Here is a 22,490-nt window from a genome sequence, read left to right on the forward strand (position 1 = left end):
ACCAGACACATGGCAAAAGACTTCTTTTGGTTTCAGAATATTACACCAGAGGTGAGGGAAATTTACCAGGCAGGCAAACACTCAAAAATATATTCAGAAGGTATTGGTACTGTTAAAGCAAAAGCTATAAATTATTATATCAGGAATCAGGAATATTAGTTATATTCCTGATTTAAGAAATAACTTATTGTCACTCACTGCCTTAATGGATAAAGGATGTAAAATTGAATCAAGGAATAATTCTGTATTAGTTTTTAGTAGGTGTAATGAATTACTTTTTAAAACATTTAAGAATAAAGGTAGGCTTGAAGTTAATTTAGAACCATATTATAATTCTGAATCTTGCTTTGCTAATGATTGTACTGGTAATAATTATGAACTTTGGCATAGTAGATTGTGCCATTTAAATCCAAAATATATGCTTAAAATGAAAGAATACATTGATATTAATGATGTAAGTGATTTTAAGTGTGAAACTTGTGACATAAGTAAAATAACTAGAAAAAGTCATCCAAATATTGACATTAATCAGAGTACAGAAATTTTAGAATTAATTCATTCGGATTTATGTGGCCCTGTTCAAACTGAATCAATTGGTGGGTCTAAATATTTTATGATCTTAGTGGATGATTTTTCTGGAATGAATTTTACTTATTTTCTTAAAAGTAAAAGTGAAGTGTTTGACGCATTTTGTAAATTTAAAGCTAAGTATGAAAATTTAACTGGTAAAAGAATTAAACGTTTGAGAACAGACAATGGTTTAGAATTTCTAAATCAACAATTAGATAATTATCTTGCTAATTCAGGTATTTTTCATGAAAAAACAATTCCATATAACAGTGAGAGTAATGGGAAAGCTGAACGGGCAAACAGAGTTCTTTTAGAAAGAGCTAGGACATTACTACATGAGAGTGAGCTTCCGGTAAAATTCTGGGCAGAAGCAATTAATTTTAGTACACAAGTATCAAATTTAACACCCCGGAAAGGAAAAGAAAAAATTCCTTTAGAAATTTGGACTGGTAAAAAACCCAAATTAACCCTAAGCCTGTCGAGTGATTTTATACGAATCCCTTTAAAACTGTCGCTAGTTTTGGACCGAACTCCCCGTAAAATGTCGCGAAAATAACCCTAAACCTCTGAAAATTGTCAAGCAGTTCTTTTGTTACTTCCCATCCCTCCCAGAATTTTACTTCAATGATTCCGCTAAGTGAGATTGATTACTAAGTATTGTTCGGTGAGCTCTCAAGAGAATTGCAAAAGGCTAGACTCTCCGTGATGACCGTCTTAATGCCGCAGGGGGTACAGCTGCGAAACTTAAAAGTTTCCTTCCCTTAAACAATCTTATCTCTACATATCTTCTCTACATAGAATAAAAGAAAGAGTCTGTCTGTGTGTGTGCCTTTCGTTCGCGCTGCACGTAAACTAATAGACCCACGGCTACGAAATTTGGTACATAGGTACATCTACACAAGAGCCAGTGCACTTCGAAGCGATTTTTTCGACATTCGAATTCGAATTTTTTTTATTTCATGTTTTGTGACGAAATCGTGTCATTTTGAAACATAATGGGCTATAGGAAAGCGAGATTTTACTCTACACACTCCATTTTCACAACGTCATGAATCGTAGGGACTTAGCTATTTTACGAACTTAAAATAAATTTCGTGTTTTAATAAATCGATTAACCCTTTAACTGCTTAAGACGTGTTTAAACGTTTTTGGAATTTCTTTAAAAATGCTTAAGACGTCTTTACACGAATTTCAAATCGCACGAAAAATGCTTAAGACGTGTATACACGAAGCCCGAATTTCGCGAAGATTGCTTAAGACGTGTTCAGACGACGCGATCTGGTCTTCCTTCCCCTAGCTTTCTGCAGGCGGCTGTCAGTTGACACAAAGGTCTTAATAGGGTGTGAAGTGTCTTTGAAAAGAGCACTTTAGGAAAAAGTCCTTAAAGTGAAATATCTTTGTCAGACAGCAGGTATGTATTATCTGTGTGCCGACTAAATGTTTGCGAAAGAAGATAAATCGTTTTACAACTGTTTGCCTTGTGGTACTTTATACAAATGAAAGTCAAACAGGATCCGACGTTGTTATAGTACATTGCCGAATTTTAGTAGAAACAAGAAAAAATAAGAATTGTAACGGAGGACGCCTTTATGCCTATATGTTATAGAATCAAATATTTTATTTTTGTATTGAAAAATGATTACAATTTCTGATTCGTCAGGAAAAAATATGAAATGTTGCAACCAGCTTTCTTGTTTGCCTTCGTATTTCAAATGCGCGTTATTATAATGGTATAATCTTCTTTTTACATCCTTAAATGTTAAAACTGTGCTTTCAGCATGCCTGAGTTTTGTTCTCGTATGTGTGGCTCTGTGCTCCGTAGAAATCGCGAATATAAAAATTACATGAATGTTGAAAGGAAGATAATTCTACTCGAAACTTCAACTAAATGGAATAAATGAATACGCTGAAGGAATTTCTAGAAATATCTGTTTTACAAATTTTATTATTAAGATTTTAAATCCAAAATGTTTTAAAATCTAAAGGAAAAAATATGTATTCCTTGAAACATTTTTGGAAAGAAATCTATCGATATAAAATCTCTTAAAATTAATGGAGTGTAAATTAATTAAAACAGTTAGTGTACGAAAGGGTTAGATATACTCCGCACAAAAAATACAGTCAGAAGATCAATTATTTAAAGAATTAAATTAATTACATTAAAAGAATTTAAAATAAATTAACATCTGTCCAAATGTCAATGCTAACAGCAATAGCACGAATGAAAGTTATTCTTTAAATTCCGAAATTAATTCATCCGTCTGTACGTAATGATTGTGTATTTGCGATTACTTTTCTTATAGATACTACAAAAGGCCGCCAACGAAGTAGCGGTAAAATCGTTGAATACTAATAGATTGAAGCGGGTTCAAATCCTGACGAATGGATTGCCTACATAAAAGTTTTCGCAAATTTTTGCTGCCCATGTTTAATGTGAATATGAGCCAATTTCAGTTAGCTTTTCATGCTGACGTGCCTTGACTACGAGTCCTCGCTCGGGTTGTGTTTGTTTTGGCTTGTTAGATTATTAAGCACGTGAAGGCGATCTGTCTAAGGAAAGATATGCTTTCGTGACAGATTTTCTAAGGGAAACAATCTCGCACTACAAAAAGTTAAAACCATAAAAACACCCATGCAATCAGCTTTTTCACGGGGGTTTGAATGCAGGTTAAACTACCAGTATGTTAAGAGAAGCGATTTCAAGAATGTTTAATTATTTTATTTAGTTTGAAATCTCTTCTCATTACTGAAATGCCAATAACTTCGAATTATACTATGCTACCACTTTTCCTCTAATACGAAATTTTGAACTTTTCCGTTATTGGACAGCCCACCAGCGACTGAGCGAAGTCTAACGGAACAACTGGTGGTTCTGTCCGGGGTTCGAATCCCGGCAAACGGGCTGGTTGCCAGGATGATATTCTTAGTTTTCCATATGTGTAACATGTATGCAAGCCAATTTCCGTTAGGCAATCCTCGAACGAAGGCATCTTTCACCTTAGGCAAAAAACCATCGAGTACTTTGCCATAATCAAATAAACCTTTATCCATAACATGCTTCAAATATTTTTATGTTCAAAAGTTCATGCGCCAAATTTGGCCCCCGTTGAATGAAATATGTTGTTTATTTTTTCTTTTTTTTTTATAACAACAATGTTCTTGTTTTCAGAATCTGAATTATCAATAAAATTCTTTTAATAATATGCGATTCTAGTTTTTTTTTTTTTTTTTTTTTTTTTTTTTTTTTTTTTTTAAATGAAAAATTAATTTAAGCGACAAATCTCTTACATTTAGAAAAAATTTCGATTTTCGAAACGAGTTGCTGTCAAAAGCGCATCTTCTCGTTGCTGCATGTATTTATTTAAAGCAAACTGTTTGGCGCGTGTGCTTTTATATTTGAAAAGATTCCGAGAATTTTCAACAGGGAAATAAAGTTATTAATTTTACTGAATTTTGTGGATTCTTTTTGTTTTGAGGTAAAAGTCAAACCATCAGATATGTGATAACCTTAAAATAAGGGTATATATATAATCAGGATTTTGCGGCCAGACATTTCCAGCGAAATACATTACAAAAAATTATCTATGTAGAATTAATATATATTCCGTTTAGTATTTCAATTTATCAGTGTTATTACACATCAGTTTATCAGTGTAAGTTATATCGAGTTTTAGTTGTGTTCGATATAAGAATTTTATTTGGTTTATATAAATTCGATTCGTTTAATAATATTATATTTATTAAATACTATTTTTAAGTTTCCAAATCTGTCAAACCCAATCAATGCCCTCCTGGCTAAGATATCTGATTATCGCTATTCCGACTCATATTCGAACCCAAACAAAGGAACTGGTTGAATTTTGTGATTTCCCCTATGTGTAACATGAACATGAGTACGTTTTACTTAGAAAGTCTTCCATGGAGACATTCATTGCCTTCGGCTGATAGATCTCGTTTCCTTTGCCATACTCAAAAAATCTCAAAATTTTTCAAAAACACTAACAGATGCATATAACAAAATAAAATTAAGTAAATGCATATAAGAAAACAAAATTAAGTAAATGCATATAAAAAAATGAAGTAGATGTATATAACGGAAAAAAATGAGGTAAAAACAAATTTTCAATAATTTTTCAATACAGTAGTTTTTAAATTGCTTGTTTTCAAATTTTATTCATTTTTATGTATGTACTAATATACAGTGCATGTGTGCGAAAGTGTGCTTGTTCGGCATATCCATATATACTAATTAAATAAATCTGGTTTGAAAATGCATGCACTAACGCGCTATTCTCGTAATTTGAAAAACACTAAAGTATTGTCTGAGAAAAATATTTATAAAGAAAATTAAACTTCGTCTCCTTACTCGGTGCTGTGTAAAAAATTTAAATAAATTATTAATTTTTTTAAATTCTTTATTAAAAACAAAGTAGTTTCTTTTCATCTATATTTGAAAAATAACAAAATCTTGCTGTCAGAATGGAAATTCTTAAAAATATAAAACTCGTTTTTTTCGAATAAAAGTTTCTGAGAAATTTCTCTAGGTCAGTAGGTTGTAACAGGACCACTGACTGCTTTGTTTGAAAAACCCGATGAAGTGGATGATTTTACCCCCAAAAGGTTTTCCTTTAACAAAGCAGATGCGGTCCAAATGGCTTTGCTGAGAAGCGTTCGTATTTGAATAGCTTGAAGCTTGAAAGCTTGAGTTGGAAGACGTTCCCGAAGCAATCATTCAAACAGCAATAAAATTTGTTGTAGATATTTCTCTCTCTCTCTCTGTGAGTTCTTGAAATCTTGGAATGAGTGAAAATTTATTTTGTTTTACATATATAAGGAAACTGCATGTAAAGCAAAATAATTCAAGGCACACATTGTATGTTAATCATTGTACGTCCCCTCAGCTGTTCGGTTGGGTATTAAGAAAAGAAATTCCTATACTGCTTTTGTATTACTTGTATAGTGAAAGATTTGAAAAAACTAGCTTCATATGAAAAGTTTTTCTCCGATGAACGAATATAGCTGAAACATGTTTCTGTCTCCAAGTATATCCACAAAACATGAAATAGTATTGTACTCTTTTCTATTGCATTTTTATATTACTTCGTGGTAAATTTTTTTATTCTTAAATTTCTATCTCTCTTTTCTAATAATACACAAGTACTCTTTCTAATATGGCTGACCTATGAACCTAATATTTTATAACATAAAATTTTATATAAAAATTAGCCGTAATCATTAGACACAGCTTTGTGTATATTATATTCTTGAATACATGCCTGCAATTAATACTAAGAATACTATTGATAAAATTCGTGATATAATTAATAATGAAAATACTGTATAAGCTAAAAACCGATTTGAATCTTTTTTTCATTATACGGTAACATCAGCCAAACAATTTTCGTTAGAAATATACAATTATGCTAACTTGACACATCAGGTAGAAAATATGTTATCGTCATCAACGGCTATGATAAAAGTTTTTTACGCTTAAGATTTTGGATTATGATAAAGCACACAGGACCTATTTGTCTAAGGGAAAGGAAGTCTTCAGGGTAGATTTTTTTTGCGGGAAATAAACTGTTAACTAACAATCAATTGTACTTATGAAAAACCCCTAAACCTCCCATGCACCCGCTAGAATTTACTGGTGCTCAGCTATCTTACCGCTTGGAGACTAGTTGGCTTTCTGAACTTAACGCAATATCTATCTGAATTTGAATATTTGCATAAAAAACGAGCAAAATAAAATGACACATTGTAAATAGTACATTTTACTGAGATCAAACTTTCTTTGAAAAAGGAAAATTAATTGTAAGGAATAAGATGGATGCATTTAATTAAACCGCGGGCAATAACAGCGCTGATCATATGTTTCGTGTAGGAAATCATTTTCTTCGTGTTATCCTATAAAGGAAAATATCCACAGATTATATTTTACAGTTTTTAAGAAGTCATGGGTTATCTGCTTTAAGAGAACACCTTCGTGGGCAATTTTCTAAATAAAATTGGCTTGAATTCACGTTACGCATCGGGAAAATCATAAAGACCACAAGCAGCTAAACTGTTCGGTTGCCAACAACAAACTACCAACATCCAGCAATCTTATTCACTCAACTATAGTGAACTTAAACTAATGTTTGTATATTATTAGTAGTATTAATATAACGAAAATATTTATTCTAATAAAAATTTTTGTTTGAATATCCTCCCTAGTAAGGTATTTCCTTTGGTTAGAGATTTGTCAACGATAAATGCTATGTTCAAACAAGATATTTATTTAGAGCATAATGCTTCAAAAATGTATGCTGGGATCCCTAGAAAAAAAATATCGCCGGAAAATATATCTCCGAAAAAATATTTAATTATTCATATTCTTATGATTAATTGTTAAATAATTAATAACTTTTATAATTATCAAATGAAATGCTTATTTATACTTTACCAAATGTACAGCAACACTCTTTCTTTACAAAAATACCACCTTGAATAAATTATATCGTAAGCAAATAAGTAACAGCATTGCTTTGTTTAATTAAGATACAATAACAAGCCGAACAAACATTAAATTGGAAGTCAAACAACAAAAATCAGCGTTATATTTTATATAAGCGTTATATTATATATTTTATATAAATATAACGCTGATTTTTGTTCTTTGACTTCCAAATTAATTGCTTTGTTTGTTATTAATATGTCTCATCTTTCCTATTTCAGATAAAATTTACTAGTGTTCCCTAGACAGGAAAGCAAGAATTTTAATTTGAATCAATAAATTTATGATACACTGAAAACGGTTTCAAGTTATAATTCCCTTTCTGAATATCTTGAATGTATATGAAAAAGTAAAATGCAAATTTAATATTAATATTATCACCCTTAAAAAACACCCAAATGTTTCGTTTATTACTCTCTTAAAACAACGTAATAATTAAGGAAAAAAGAAATTATTTAAAATAATTATTAGTTGCATGCAGTTGAAGAATATAGGAAAATGCTGAAGGTTTTTAAAGATTTTTAATTAATGACAAAAATACAGAAAATCGGAAATAATACGAAATGTTTCAGCAATATTTCAGAAGGAATGAAAGTTGCACCAGATATTTGTCAGAATATAATTATAGTGATAACAGTTTAATCAGTCTGCATTGAAATTCCGGTGATAACCAGTGACATACAGATTTAGGTTACTTAGGTTAAAAATGCGTAATAATTTAAAATTTAACCGGGTAAATTTTAAAACCAATTTATTTGAAAACTAGGAGCTTCGCTGCGAGCCTTCGTCTGGCTTTTAAATGTACCGGAAAAATGGCTGAAGGGAACTCCAAACGTTAAATTTAAATACTGCGTAGGATCTTACTCTGCAGAAACTCTTCATAAAAATGGTTATTACGTATAACAAAAATACAATGAAATAAGCAATATCCCTTAATACAAATATTAATTATCCTAATAAATAAATTAACCAAATTCCCTTTGCAAAATCTTAAGAACTCAAATGGTATTAAGGAGGTTAAGAACTTTGTTTCCTAAAAAAATCAGTCAAAACTTTTCAATATCTTAAAAACAGTGAAAGGAGCAATAAATAAAATAAAGGAATGCACAAAACAAAAAATTCTGAAAAGCAAAGTATAATTAATGATATTTTATGTTATGTTTTCAAGGGAAAAAATTACAATGAAATAAGCTATATCTCTTAATACAAATATTAATTATCCTAATTAAAAAATTAACCAACTTTCCGTAGAAGAACAAAAATCATGCAAAAGTTTTCAATATCTTATAAACAGTGATATAAGGAAAAAATAACATGAAAGCAACTCAAAAAACATAAAATTCCGCGTAGAATTTTACTCCACAGAACAACTTTATCAAAAAAAAAAATCAATAAAAATATATTATATTTATATAAAAATGACAATGAAATATGCCAATCTCTTAAAAACAGTGACATAAGAAATACTATGAAAAATTGTTGCCAAACCCATATTTCTAAAAGAATGAAACTATTCAAAATGATGCGATTTCATCAAAAATCTATCAACAACAATAAAACAGGAAAATTGTTGGCAAAATCACATTTTTAAAGATGTGAGAACTGTACTCGGATGCTTCATTTAAAAAAATCTTTTAAAAATACAAAATATTATCATTTTTCCAAAATTCTTTTTGTAAAAGCATTCGCAAGGATGATAGTTTAACGTGTTCAAAAATCAAACAAAAATAAACTGTACATTTTTAAAAATAAACTTTTTTAGAAAAAATCCCATTGAAAAAGTGTTAAGCTCCCTTTGTTAAATAAATTCGTATTTAATCGATTTATTGAAACACGAAATTTATTTTAAGTTCGTAAAATAGCTAAGTGCCTACGTTTCATGACGATGTGAAAATGGAGTGTGTAGAGTAAAATCTCGCTTTCCTATAGCCCATTATGTTTCCAAATGACACGATTTCGTCACAAAACATGAAATAAAAAAAAATTCGAATTCGAATTTCGAAAAATCGCTTCGAAGTGCAGTGGCTCTTGTGTAGATATACCTATGTACCAAATTTCGTAGCCGTGGGTCTATTAGCTTACGCGCAGCGCGAACGAAAGGCACACACACAGACAGACTCTTTCTTTTATTATATGTAGAGAAGATATGTAGAGATAAGATTGTTTAAGGGAAGAAAACTTTTACGTTTCGCAGCTGTACCCTGCGGCTTTAAGACCGTCATCACGGAGAGTCTAGCCTTTTGCAATTCTCTTGAGAGCTCACATATATGCGAACAATATATAGCAATCAATCTCACTTAGCGGAATCACTGAAGTAAAATTCTGGGAGGGATGGGAAATAACAAAAGAACTGCTTGACAATTTTCAGAGGTTTAGGGTTATTTTCGCGACATTTTACGGGAAGTTCGGTCCAAAACTAGCGACAGTTTTAAAGGTATTCGCAGAAAATCACTCGACAGGCTAAGGGTTTTAAGTACGAATTTATTGAACAAAGGGAGCTTAACACCTTTTCAACGGGATTTTTTCTAAAAAAGTTTATTTTTAAAAATGTACAGTTTGTTTTTCTTTGATTTTTGGACACGTTAGACTTTCATCCTTGCGAATGCTTTTACAAAAAGAATTTTGGAAAAATGATAATATTTTGTATTTTTAAAAGATTTTTTAAATGAAGCTTCCGAGTAAACTTCTCACATCTCACATCTTTAAAAATGTGATTTTGGCAACAATTTTCCTGTCTTATTGTTGTTGATAGATTTTTGATGAAATCGCATCATTTTGAATATTTTCATTCTTTTAGAAATATGGGTTTGGCAACAATTTTTCATCGTATTTCTTATTTCACAGTTTTTAAGAGATTGGCATATTTCATTGTCATTTTTATATAAATATAATATATTTTTATTGATTTATTTTGATAAAGTTGTTCTGTGGAGTAAAATTCTGCGCGGAATTTTATGTTTTTTGAGTTGCTTTCATGTTATTTTTTGCTTATTTCACTGTTTATAAGATATTGAAAAGTTTTGCTTGACTTTTGTCCTTCTATGGAAAGTTGGTTAATTTTTTAATTAGGATAATTCATATTTGTATTAAGAGATATAGCTTATTCATATTTGTATTAAGAGATATAGCTTATAATAGGTAATTTTTTCCCTTGAAAACATAAGATAAAATATCATTAATTATACTTTGCTTTTCAGAATTTTTTGTTTTGTGCATTCCTTTATTTTATTTATTGCTTATTTCACTGTTTCTAAGATATTGAAAAGTTTTGACTGATTTTTTTTAGGAAACAAAGATCTTAACCTCCTTTATACCATTTGAGTTCTGAAGATTTTGCAAAGGGAATTTGGTTAATTTATTTATTAGGATATTTAATATTTGTATTAAAGGATATTGCTTATTTCATTGTAATTTTGTTATACGTAATAACTTTTTTTATGAAATTGTTCTGCAGAGTAAAATCCTACGCAGTTTTAAAATTTAACGTTTGGAGTTCCCTTTAGCCATTTTCCCGGTACATTTAAAAGCCAGCCGAAGGCTCGCAGCAAAGCTGCTAGTTTTCAAATAAATTGGATTTCAAATTTACCCGGTTAAATTTTAAATTATTACGCATTTTTAACCTAAGTAATCTAAATCTGTATGTCACTGATTATCACCGGAATTTCAATGCAGACTGATTAAACTGCTATCACTAAAATTATATTCTCACGAATATCTGGTGCAACTTTCATTCAGGAAAGATGAGACATATTAATAACAGACAAAGCAATTAATTTGGAAGTCAAAGAACAAAAATCAGCGTTATATTTTCAAATTTTCACAGGACTAGTTTCGATGGATTTACCGAACCATGATCTTCAGCTGCAAAAGCGCAAATGAACGAGATAAGATATAATGAAAATTAGATTGTGAAAATTTGAAAATATAACGCTGATTTTTGTTGTTTGACTTCCAATTTAATGTTTGTTCGGCTTGTTATTGTATCTTAATTAAACAAAGCAATGTTGTTACTTATTAGCTTACAATATAATTTATTCAATATGGTATTTTTGTAAAGAAAGAGTGTTGCTGTACATTTGGTAAAGTATAAATAAGCATTTCATTTGATAATTATAAAAGTTATTAATTATTTAATAATTAATCATAAGAATATGAATAATTAAATATTTTTTCGAGATATATTTTCCGGCGAAATTTTTTTCGTAGGGATCCCAGCATACATTTTTGAAGCATTATGCTCTAAATAAATGTCTTGTTTGAACACAGCATTTATTGTTGACAAATCTTCAACCAAAGGAAATACATTTCTAGGGAGGATATTCAAGCAAAAATTTTTTTTAGAATAAATATTTTCGTTAATTTAATACTACTAATAATATACAAACATTAGTTTAAGTTCACTATAGTTGAGTGAATAAGATTGCTGGATGTTGGTAGTTTCTTGTTGGCAACCGAACAGTTTAGCTGCTTGTGGTCTTTATGATTTTCCCGATGTGTAATGTGAATTCAAGCCAATTTTATTTAGAAAATTGCCCACGAAGGTGTTCTCTTAAAGCAGATAACCCATGACTTCTTAAAAACTGTAAAATATAATCTGTGGATATTTTCCTTTATAGGATAACACGAAGAAAATGATTTCCTATACGAAACATATGATCAGCGCTGTTATTGCCCGCCGTTTAATTAAATGCATCCATCTTATTCCTTACAATTAATTTTCCTTTTTCAAAGAAAGTTTGATTTCAGTAAAATGTACTATTTACAATGTGTCATTTTATTTTGCTCGTTTTTTATGCAAATATTCAAATTCAGATAGATATTGCGTTAAGTTCAGAAAGCCAACTAGTCTCCAAGCGGTAAGATACCTGAGCACCGGTAAATTCTATCGGCTGCATGGGAGGTTCAGGGGTTTTTCATTAGTACAATTGATTGTGAATTAACAGTTTGTTTCCCACAAAAAAAATCTACCCTGAAGACTTCCTTTCCCTTAGACAAATAGGTCCTGTGTGCTTTATCATAATCCAAAATCTTAAGCGTAAAAATCTTTTATTATAGCCGATGACGACGATAAAATATTTTCTATCTGATGTGTCAAGTTAGCATAATTGTATATTTCTAACGAAAATTGTTTGGCTCATGCTACCCTATAATGAAAAAAAGATTCAAATTTTTTAGCTTAAACAGTATTTTCATTATTAATTATATCACGAATTTCATCAATAGTATTCTTAGTATTAATTGCAGGCATGTATTCAAGAATATAATCTACACAAAGCTGTGTCTAATGATTACGGCTAATTTTTATATAAAATTTTATAGTATAAAAGTTTAGGTTCATAGGTCAGCCATATTTGAAAGAATACTTGTGTGTTATAAAAAATGAGAGAGAGAAATTTAAGAATCAAAAATTTACCATGAAGTAATATAAAAATGCAATAGAATACAAAAGAGTACAATACTGTTTCATGTTTTGTGGATATACTTGAAGACAGAAACATGTTTCAGCTGTATTCGTTCAACGGAGAAACACTTTTCCTATGAAGCTATTTTTTTCAAATCTTTCACTATACAAGTAATACAAAAGCAGTATAGGAATTTCTTTTCTTAATACCCAACCGAAGAGCTGAGGGGACGTACAATGATTAACATACAATGGGTGCCTTGAATTATTTTGCTTTACATGCAGTTTCCTTATATATGTAAAACAAAATAAACTTTCACCCATTCCAAGATTTCAAGAACTCACAGAGAGAGAGAGAGAAATATCTATAACAAATTTTATTGCTGTTTGACTGATTGCTTCGGGAACGTCTTCCAACTCAAGCTTTCAAGCTTCAAGCTATTCAAATACGAACGCTTCTCAGCAAAGCAATTTGGACCGCATCTGCTTTGTTAAAGAAAACCTTTTGGGGCTAAAATCATCCACTTCATAGGGTTTTTCAAACAAAGCAGTCAGTGGTCCTGTTACTACCTACTGACCTAGAGAAATTTCTCAGAAACTTTTATTCGAGAAAAACGAGTTTTATATTTTTAAGAATTTCCATTCTGACAGCAAGATTTTGTTATTTTTCATATATGCGATGAAAAGAAACTAATTTGTTTTTAATAAAGAAGAAAAAAAATTAATAAGCTTATTTAAATTTTTTACACAGCACCGAGTAAGGAGACGAAATTTAATTTCCTTTATAAATATTTTTCTCAGACAATACTTTAGTGTTTTTCAAATTACGAGAATAGCGCGTTACTGCATGCATTTTCAAATCAGATTTATTTAATTAATATATATGTATATGCCGAACAAGCACACTTTCGCACACATACACTGTATATTAGTACATACATAAAAATGAAATAAAATTTGAAAACAAGCAATTTAAAAACTACTGTATTGAGAAATTACTGAAAATTTTTTTTTACCTCATTTTTTTTTTCGTTATATACATTTACTTCAGTTTTTTTATATGCATTTACTTAATATTATTTTCTTTTATGCATTTACTTAATTTTATTTTGTTATATGCATCTGTTAGTCTTTTTGAAAAATTTTTAGATTTTTTGAGTATGGCAAAGGAAACGAGATCTATCAGCCGAAAGCAATGAATGTCTCCATGGACGACTTTCTAAGTAAAACGTACTCATGTTCATGTTACACATAGGGGAAATCACCAAATTCAACCAGTTCGTTTGTTTGGGTTCGAATATGAGTCGAAATAGCGATAATCAGAAATCTTAGCCAGGAGGCCATTGATTGGGTTTGACAGATTTGGAAACCTAATAAATAGTATTTAATAAATATAATATTATTAAACGAATCGGATTTATATAAACTAAATAAAATTCTTATATCGAACACAACTAAAACTCGATATAACTTACACTGATAAACTGATGTGTAATAACACTGATAAATTAAAATACTAAACGGAATATACATTAATTCTACATAGATAATTTTTTGTAATGTATTTCGCTTCGAACGTCTGGCCGCAAAATCCTGATTATATATACCCTTATTTTAAGGTTATCACGTATCTGATGGTTTGACTTTTACCTCAAAACACAAAGAATCCACAAAATTCAGTAAAATTAATAACTTTATTTCCCTGTTGAAAATTCTCGGAATCTTTTCAAATATAAAAGCACAAGCGCCAAGCAGTTAGCTTTAAATAAACATACGCAGCAACGAGAAGATGCGCTTTTGACAGCAACTCGTTTCGAAAATCGAAAATTTTTTTAAATGTAAGAGATTTGTCGCTTAAATTAATTTTTCATTAAACAAAAAAACAAAATAGAATCGCATATTATTAAAAGAATTTTATTGATAATTCAGATTCTGAAAACAAGAACATTGTTGTTATAAAAAAACAAAGAAAAAATAAACAACATATTTTATTCAACGGGGGCCAACTTTGGCGCATGAACTTTTCAACATAAAAATATTGGAAGCATGTTATGGATAAAGGTTTATTTGATTATGGCAAAGTACTCGATGGTTATTTGCCTAAGGTGAAGGATGCTTTCGTTCGAGGACTGCCTAACGGAAATTGTCTTGCATACATGTTACACATATGGAAAACTAAGAATATCATCCTGGCCAGGGCCGGCGGAAGCGGGCCCGCAAGGCCTTCTTTGCAGGCGGGCGCCGACCAGCGAACGGCACAGAGCTTCTTTTTTTTTTTTTTTTTTTTTTTTTTATGCAAAAGCACTTATCGGGGAAGAAGAAAAATTTTCCTTGAATGCTTACACAGGACAGGGACCATGGGAGTTCGCGCCCCCTCCTAACAGAAGGTGTTAAGAGGTGTTGCCCCTCCCCACCTTTCCTCTGCACCTCATCCATCAATGCCTTGTCACCCATCCGTCAATCGTCAGGGATAGTATCACAGAAAGAAGTTCGAGTTGAGAATTCACGCTGTGAGCAAGTTTAAATGTAGGTAATACCGTACTTACACCGACTACATACGCAGACGTTGTTCATTACTCATAATGACCCTTCTGAGCATGTAGTACCAGATAACGGTCATTTTCCATGTGTCTAGAAAGCCACGTGTTATGTATCATCTACACATTCCATTTTCGTATTTACTGAGTCACTGAGTTGTTGGCGAAGAAAATTTTCGATGCACAATAACCTTACTACTAGTATTGGAAAAGAAAAGTCCATTTGATGAAGAACGTTCTTATTTTATTTTACTTAATATAATTTATATTTATCCTTATTTTATCGTTTTTATTATATTTTTATTTAAAATGTATACAGTGAAATAAGGCTTTTTTTTTTTTTTTTTTTTTTCTTGAAAATTTCTGTGAGGACGGGAAGGGCGGAACGGATTACCCCTTTCTATCAGGGAAAATTTGCCATTTTGCCATATGTAAGAATGAACACAGGCACCAACTTTTCATTTTCTTCACGGAAGTTGGAGGGGAGGGCAAGATTTGCATGGACGAAAACGCAAAAGTCTATAGAGCAGTGCTTCTCAACCTTTTTTGGTCTGCTGACCGGTAAAATTTACGAAAATATTTCGCGGACCAGTGTGTGTTTCCCCCCCCCGAAAAAAAACCTTACAAAGTATTCAAGAATTACTACATAAGTTAATTGTAATATTCTTATTACCATTTGCCTACAATCATATTTAAATATATGTGCCTTTCGTTTCCTTCTTACTCATCCTGGTTATTGATTTTTAATCTACCTATAGTTAAAGAAATAGTAGTTATAGCACAGTATTAAATTCCATGGTTATTAGAAACTTACGCTGATGTATAGTTTTCAGTTGTCCAAGCATGCAGAAGAATGTAAGCAAGATAAAAAGCAAAACCTAACCTAAGACGCCCTAAACACTACGATAGATATTCATCGTTCCAAGTAATCAGCGATACTCAAGGCAGACAGGAGCACACTAACTGGTGTAGTAAGTGTACGGCACGGCAATGTATAAAAGGCGATTGTTGCCAGGTTGCCAGGACCTAGTTGCCAGGTTGTTATATTTTTTATCACCGATCATATTATTTTATAAACTAGTAAACTATTGTTATTGTAAAGTGGGTACTGTTGTAATATCGGTAATTTCGGTTTTGGACAGATAGCTGGATATTTCGCTATCTGGACACTGGTATAGAGAGTTTATTTTCTATTTCGGGGGGCGGAGGAGGTTGCCGGTGTTTATAGTCTAAGTCCAAATTCTAAACATTTATACAATTTATTTAATGACTAGACTCCCTAATTAAGCATCTTGGTGTGTTCGCGCACGCTTTTGTACAGAAAGACAAAAGGCATATAAAAAACCGCTTGAGGAGCTTACCCTAGGCACGTCGGCTGAGATGCCCGAAGTAAAGAACTGAAGTTTTATATTTAGTTATTTTCATAAAACGTTGAGAATCTTTATTAGATTTTTAATATTAAGTTGGCTTCTGGGGACAAGGACAACTAGATATCTACAGGTCTGCTCCATCGATTTGTGACGCCACAAGCGAAGGCGATCGACACATATTTATGTCACTTTTTATTTCAAACACAAAAGTCAAGTGAAATTAATTTTTACAACTTAATAGTTTGAATTTTAGGATTAATAACTTGCTATATTATATCGTAATATTTAAATACTTTTATACCGATTTATCAAACAGAAGATAAAATAAGATTTGAGCGATATTATAAATTTAGCGAGGCAGATTTAAATAAACTGAAACGCATCTGAACTTTTATACGGAAATAAAATTTGAAAAATTAAACGGAAACATATGCACAGAAAAATATTTATAAAAATTATACAGTGTGTTAATATCAATGAAAATATAACACGTATAATGAGCTCAACACAAGATGATTTTCATTTCGTAATAAAAGCAATAATTGCAATTAACACGAAAACATATAACATAAACATTCACGGTAGAATAGATAGCGACAGAAGGATAGACTCGAATGAGACTGGCTGGAATTAAAACTAGCGCTATAGAATTTCCTCCTTCTTCCGATAGAGAAACATTTTGTGACATCTGCGCATGCTTGAGACGGCATTTTATCTTGGGTCCGAAAACGGTAATCCTTGCGACATGCAGCGCCATCTAGCCACGCAGCGATATGTAGACATACAGACATTCACGCAGATACTCCAGAATGTTCGAGACAAGTCGGAACTTCTCGCGAAACCGCGAGTATATCTGAGATGGTAGACAGAACAGCAATAAAAGTGCAACAGATTCTTGTTTTGTCAATGCTAAGGATCGACGTTGCCAAATATGAATAAATTTACGTATTCTTGGTAATTTTAAAGTTTAAAATTAAGGTCGTAGTAAGTAATTAGTAATTAAGATTTATCGCCAAAAATACTCAAAATACATTATAATTGCATACACTTTATAATATGTGGGGGGGCGATGAAAATTATGGCTGAAAATTGGGCCGCGTATACTGAAAGGTTGAGAAACACTGGGTTGAGGTAGACTGTTTTTGGAGAGAGAGGTTTGGTGGTCATTGTACACAGAGCCCTTGGCAAGCATTAAGTTTGACCCATCACACGGTCAAACTTTTCCTTATCGTTTGTTAGAAAGATGCTAATACTTCCCAACCGCTCGAAAAAGTTATCATAAAGTTTATTTTTTTCATTAGCTTCATTTTTTTTTACTTTTCATCTTTATTGTACATTTAGAAGATGTTATGGCTTATTTTTAAAAGAAAGATTAGATATTTAAAATTTAGAATTGAATTTTTAAATTTCAGTGTGAAATTTTGATAACATGGAAACAAAGAAGAAATCATCCGGTGTACAGAATTCTAAACGCAAAGCTGAGAAAGATGCTGCTCTTCAGAAGCAATGTCTCATTTCATAAAGAAGATGAAGACTACTTCTGACATAAATGATGTTCACATTGAATCAGCATCAGAATCAATTACAAAAGAACAGACATCATCCAGCCAAAGAACATCAGCTACATTGGATAAAGTTATTGAAAGGACTGATGAAACTCCAAAGGAGGGGAATAATGATCCAAGCAATGGAATTAAATGAATCCGAAATTAAAGATTACCCATATAATTCTATGGAAGAGACTGGCATAAATGAAAACTTCTTTCCTCATGTTGATTTTGATGATCCTGCAAAGTGGCCAACTCTTAGAGACAAAGTGAGAATGACTTTGTTTGAAATGGGGGGCTATTAAAAAAGTTAATGTATCCGAAAAGTAATAATGTAATTAAAATTAATGATACATATTACAACAGAAAAATGGAAAACGGAGAATTAATTCCTCGTACATGGCTATTATATTCCATAAGCAACAATTCTGTTTTTTGCTTTTAAGATATTTTCACCGATTGACAGTAGTACCCTCGTAGAAAGCTATTATGATTGGATAAATGTATCTAAAGCCTTGCATGGGCATGAGACTAGTAGAGCACATATGAAATATTTCTTAAATGGAAAGAGCTTGAGAAAAATTTGAAAAATAAAACATTTGATTCCCAAACACAAGAGATGTATAAAAAGAAAACAAAAACATTGGCCAAGTGTATTAAGGAAGACTAGTTGAGATCACAAAATTTCTTGGCAGACAGAATTTAGCCTTTCGAGGTTCATGAGCTATACTAAAAATACAACGGAAACGTCTTAAAATTAATGGAATTGTTTCCATAGTTCGACCCAGTTATGGAATTTCACATAGAAAGAGTATTACGACCTAAAGGTAGCAGCAGGAAAGTCATTATCTAAACAAAGAGAATCAAAATGAAATGCTGCAAAATATTGGCAGTAGTATAATAGAGAAAATCTTACTATCTCTTCGAAAAGTCAATTATATTCTATAATTTTAGATTTTACTCCCGATATTAGCAAAACTTAACAGATGAGTGCCGTCATACGTTTTGTCCTCTGCAGTGATAGAGTGGGAGAAATCAAGAAACATTTTTTAGGCTTTATTAAAGTTGATGATTCTACAGGTAACGGGCTATGTGAGACAGTAATGGAAATGTTGAAAATGTGGAACATTCCCCTTGATGATATGAGAGGCCAGGGGTATGACAACGGCGCAAATATGAAAGGGAAGAAAAATGGTCTTCAAAATAACATCTTAAAAATAAATCCTCGTGCGTTTTTATGTGCCTTGTGCCGCTCATAGCTTAAATTTAATGATTAACGATGCAGCAAAAGTGAATGCAGATACAGTTAGATTTATTTTCTTCTTCTCCTAAGCGATGGGCAGTTCTTTTAAAAAACATTTCCTGTTTAACCTTAAAACCCCTCTCAAACACTCGATGGGAAAGCAAAATTGAAGCTATTCGACTTTTAAGATATCAACTAGGAGAAAGCTATGATGCTTTCTTTGAAATATCCGAAGATGAATGCTTTTCAAACGAAGTGCAACATGAAGCACGAAGTCTGTGTACCAAAATCAAGGATTATAAATTTATTTGTTCCTTGATAGTTTGGCACGATTTGCTTAACAGAATTAATCCTGTCAGCAAACAATTGCAAGAAAAGGGTTTGAGTGTTACACTAGCCTTAAAGGCAATAAGTAACTTAAAAACATTCATTGAAGAATATAGAAGTGATATCAATTACAAAAGTATTCTTGAGAAAGCCAAAGAACTTAGTGAAGAAGTGGATGGCGAGCCACAATTTAAAACTGTTGAAGTCCGAAGAAGGAAAAAGAAATGTCACTTCGATTACGAACATGCTGACGAATCCCCTCAATCTCCAGAAGCGAAGTTTAGGGCAAATGTCTTTTTTAGAATTTTGGATACTGCTTGGACATCATTAAACGAAAGATTTCATGCAATGAAAAATCACTAGTTTCCTGGGTAATTTATCAGAAATCGATAACGCAAATTTGAAAATAAAATGTGATAAATTAGAAAAATTGTTACAGTGTGGTGACAATAAAGATATTAACGTAGAAGAACTCTATGACGAAATAGTAGCTTCGAAAGACATTGTTACAGCCGGTATGAATGACCCATTCGATATTTTGAACTTAATTGTGTCAAATAATTTGTGCTTCCCGAACTTAAAGATCGTACTGAGAATACTACTTAGTGTTGCTAGTAGCGAAAGACCATTCTCCAAATTAAAATTGATCAAGACATATTTACGTTCAAGTATATAGCAGGAAAGACTCATAAATTTAGCTTTGATTGCCACTGAAAATGAAATCTGTCAAGAACTAGATGCAAAAGAAATTATAGAAAAATTTGTAGATATGAAATGCAGAAAAATAAATTATTCTCAATAAATTGTTAAAATCAATTTCAACAAATGCTTTCTTCAAAACTTCCTTCTCCTATACAAAAATTTAGAAAAAGGGGGAGGGGCGACTTCAGCTATTTTGCAGGCGGGCGCCGGATAACCTTGCGCCGGCGCTCATCCTGGCAACCAGCTCGTTTGCCGGGATTCGAACCCCGGACAGAACCACCAGTTGTTCCGTTAGACTCCGCTCAGTCGCTGGTGGGCTGTCCGATAACGGAAAAGTTCCAAATTTCATATTAGAGGGAAAGTGGTAGCATAGTATAATTCGAAGTTACTGCCATTTCAGTAATGTGAAGAGATTTCAAGAATGTTTAATTATTTTATTTAGCTTATGGAAAACTAAATAAAATAATTAAACATTCTTGGAATCGCTTCTCTTAACATACTGGTAGTTTGACCTGCATTCAAACTCCCGTGAACAAGCTGATTGCATGGGCGTTTTTATGGTTTTAACTTTTTGTAGTGCGAGATTGTTTCCCTTAGGAAATCTGTCACGAAAGCATACCTCCCCTTAGATAGATCGCCTTCAGGTGCTTAATAATCTAACAAGCCAAACCAAACACAACCCGAGCGAGGACTCGTAATCAAGGCACGTCATCATGAAAAGCTAACTAAAATTGGCTGATATTCACATTAAACATGGGCAGGAAAAATTCGCTAAAACTGCTATGCAGGCAATCCATTCGTCAGGATTTGAACCCGCTTCAAACTCTTTAGTATTCAACAATTTTACCGCTACTTCGTTGGCGGCCTTTTGTAATATCTATAAGAAAAGTAATCACAAATACACAATCATTGCGTACCGACGGATGAATTAAGTTCGGAATTTAAAGAATAACTTTCATCCGTGCTTTTACTGTTAGCATTGACATTTGAACACATGTAAATTTGTTTTAAATTATTTTAATGTAATTAATTTATATCTTTAAATAATTGATCTTCTGACTGTAATTTTTTGTGCGGAGTATATCTAACCCTTCCGTACACTAACTGTTTTAATTAATTTACACTCCATTAATTTTAAGAGATTTTATATCGATAGATTTCTTTCCAAAAATGTTTCAAGGATTACATATTTTTTTTTCTTTAGATTTCAAAACATTTTGGATTTAAAATCTTAATAATAAAATTTTTAAAACAAATATTTCTAGAAATTCCTTCGGCGTATTCATTTATTCCATTTAGTTGAAGTTTCGAGTAGAATATCTTCCTTTCAACATTCATATAATTTTTATATGTCATTTCGCCATTTCTACGGAGCATAGAGCCACACATACGAGTACAAAACTCAGGCATGCTGAAAACACAGTTTTAACATTTAAGAATGTAAAAAGAATATACCATTATAATAACGCGCATTTGAAATACGAAGGCAAACAAGAAAGCTGGTTGCAACATTTTATATTTTTTCCTGACGAATCAGAAATTGTAATCATTTTTCAATACAAAAATAAAATATTTGATTCTATAACATATAGGCATAAAGACGTCCTCCGTTACAATTCTTATTTTTTGTTGTTACTACTAAAATTCGGCAATGTACTATAACAACGTCGGATCCTGTTTGACTTTCATTTGTATAAAGTACCACTAGGCAAACAGTTGTAAAACGATTTATCTTCTTTCGCAAACTATGAGTCGGCACACAGATAATACATACCTGCTGTCTGACAAAGATACTTCACTCTAAGGACTTTTTCGTAAAGTGCTCTTTTCAAAGAGACTTCACACCCTATTAAGACCTTTGTGTCAACTGACAGCCGCCTGCAGAAAGGTAGGGGAAGGAAGACCAGATCGCGTCGTCTAAACACGTCTTAAGCAATCTTCGCGAAATTCGGGCTTCGTGTATACACGTCTTAAGCATTTTTCGTGCGATTTGAAATTCGTGTAAAGACGTCTTAAGCATTTTTAAAGAAATTCCAAAAACGTTTAAACACGTCTTAAGCAGTTAAAGGGTTAAACTATCTAAAAAGGTTTGGATGTGTGGCATACTTTCACATTCCGAAAGTGATGCGAAACAAATTTGACATACCAGGGAAAAGAGGGATAATGTTAGGATATGCTAGAGAAAGAAAAGGATATCGTATTTATGATATAGCAAGTAACAAAATAATTGAAGAACGATCAGTTAAATTTAACGTATCTTTAAAGGGTAGTAATTATATGGGGGAAAATAAAGCCTT

Source organism: Stegodyphus dumicola, chromosome X2, assembly GCF_044657685.1.
Source record: "Stegodyphus dumicola isolate Sdum_Otavi_A_Nest chromosome X2, ASM4465768v1".
Lineage (NCBI taxonomy): Eukaryota > Metazoa > Arthropoda > Arachnida > Araneae > Eresidae > Stegodyphus > Stegodyphus dumicola.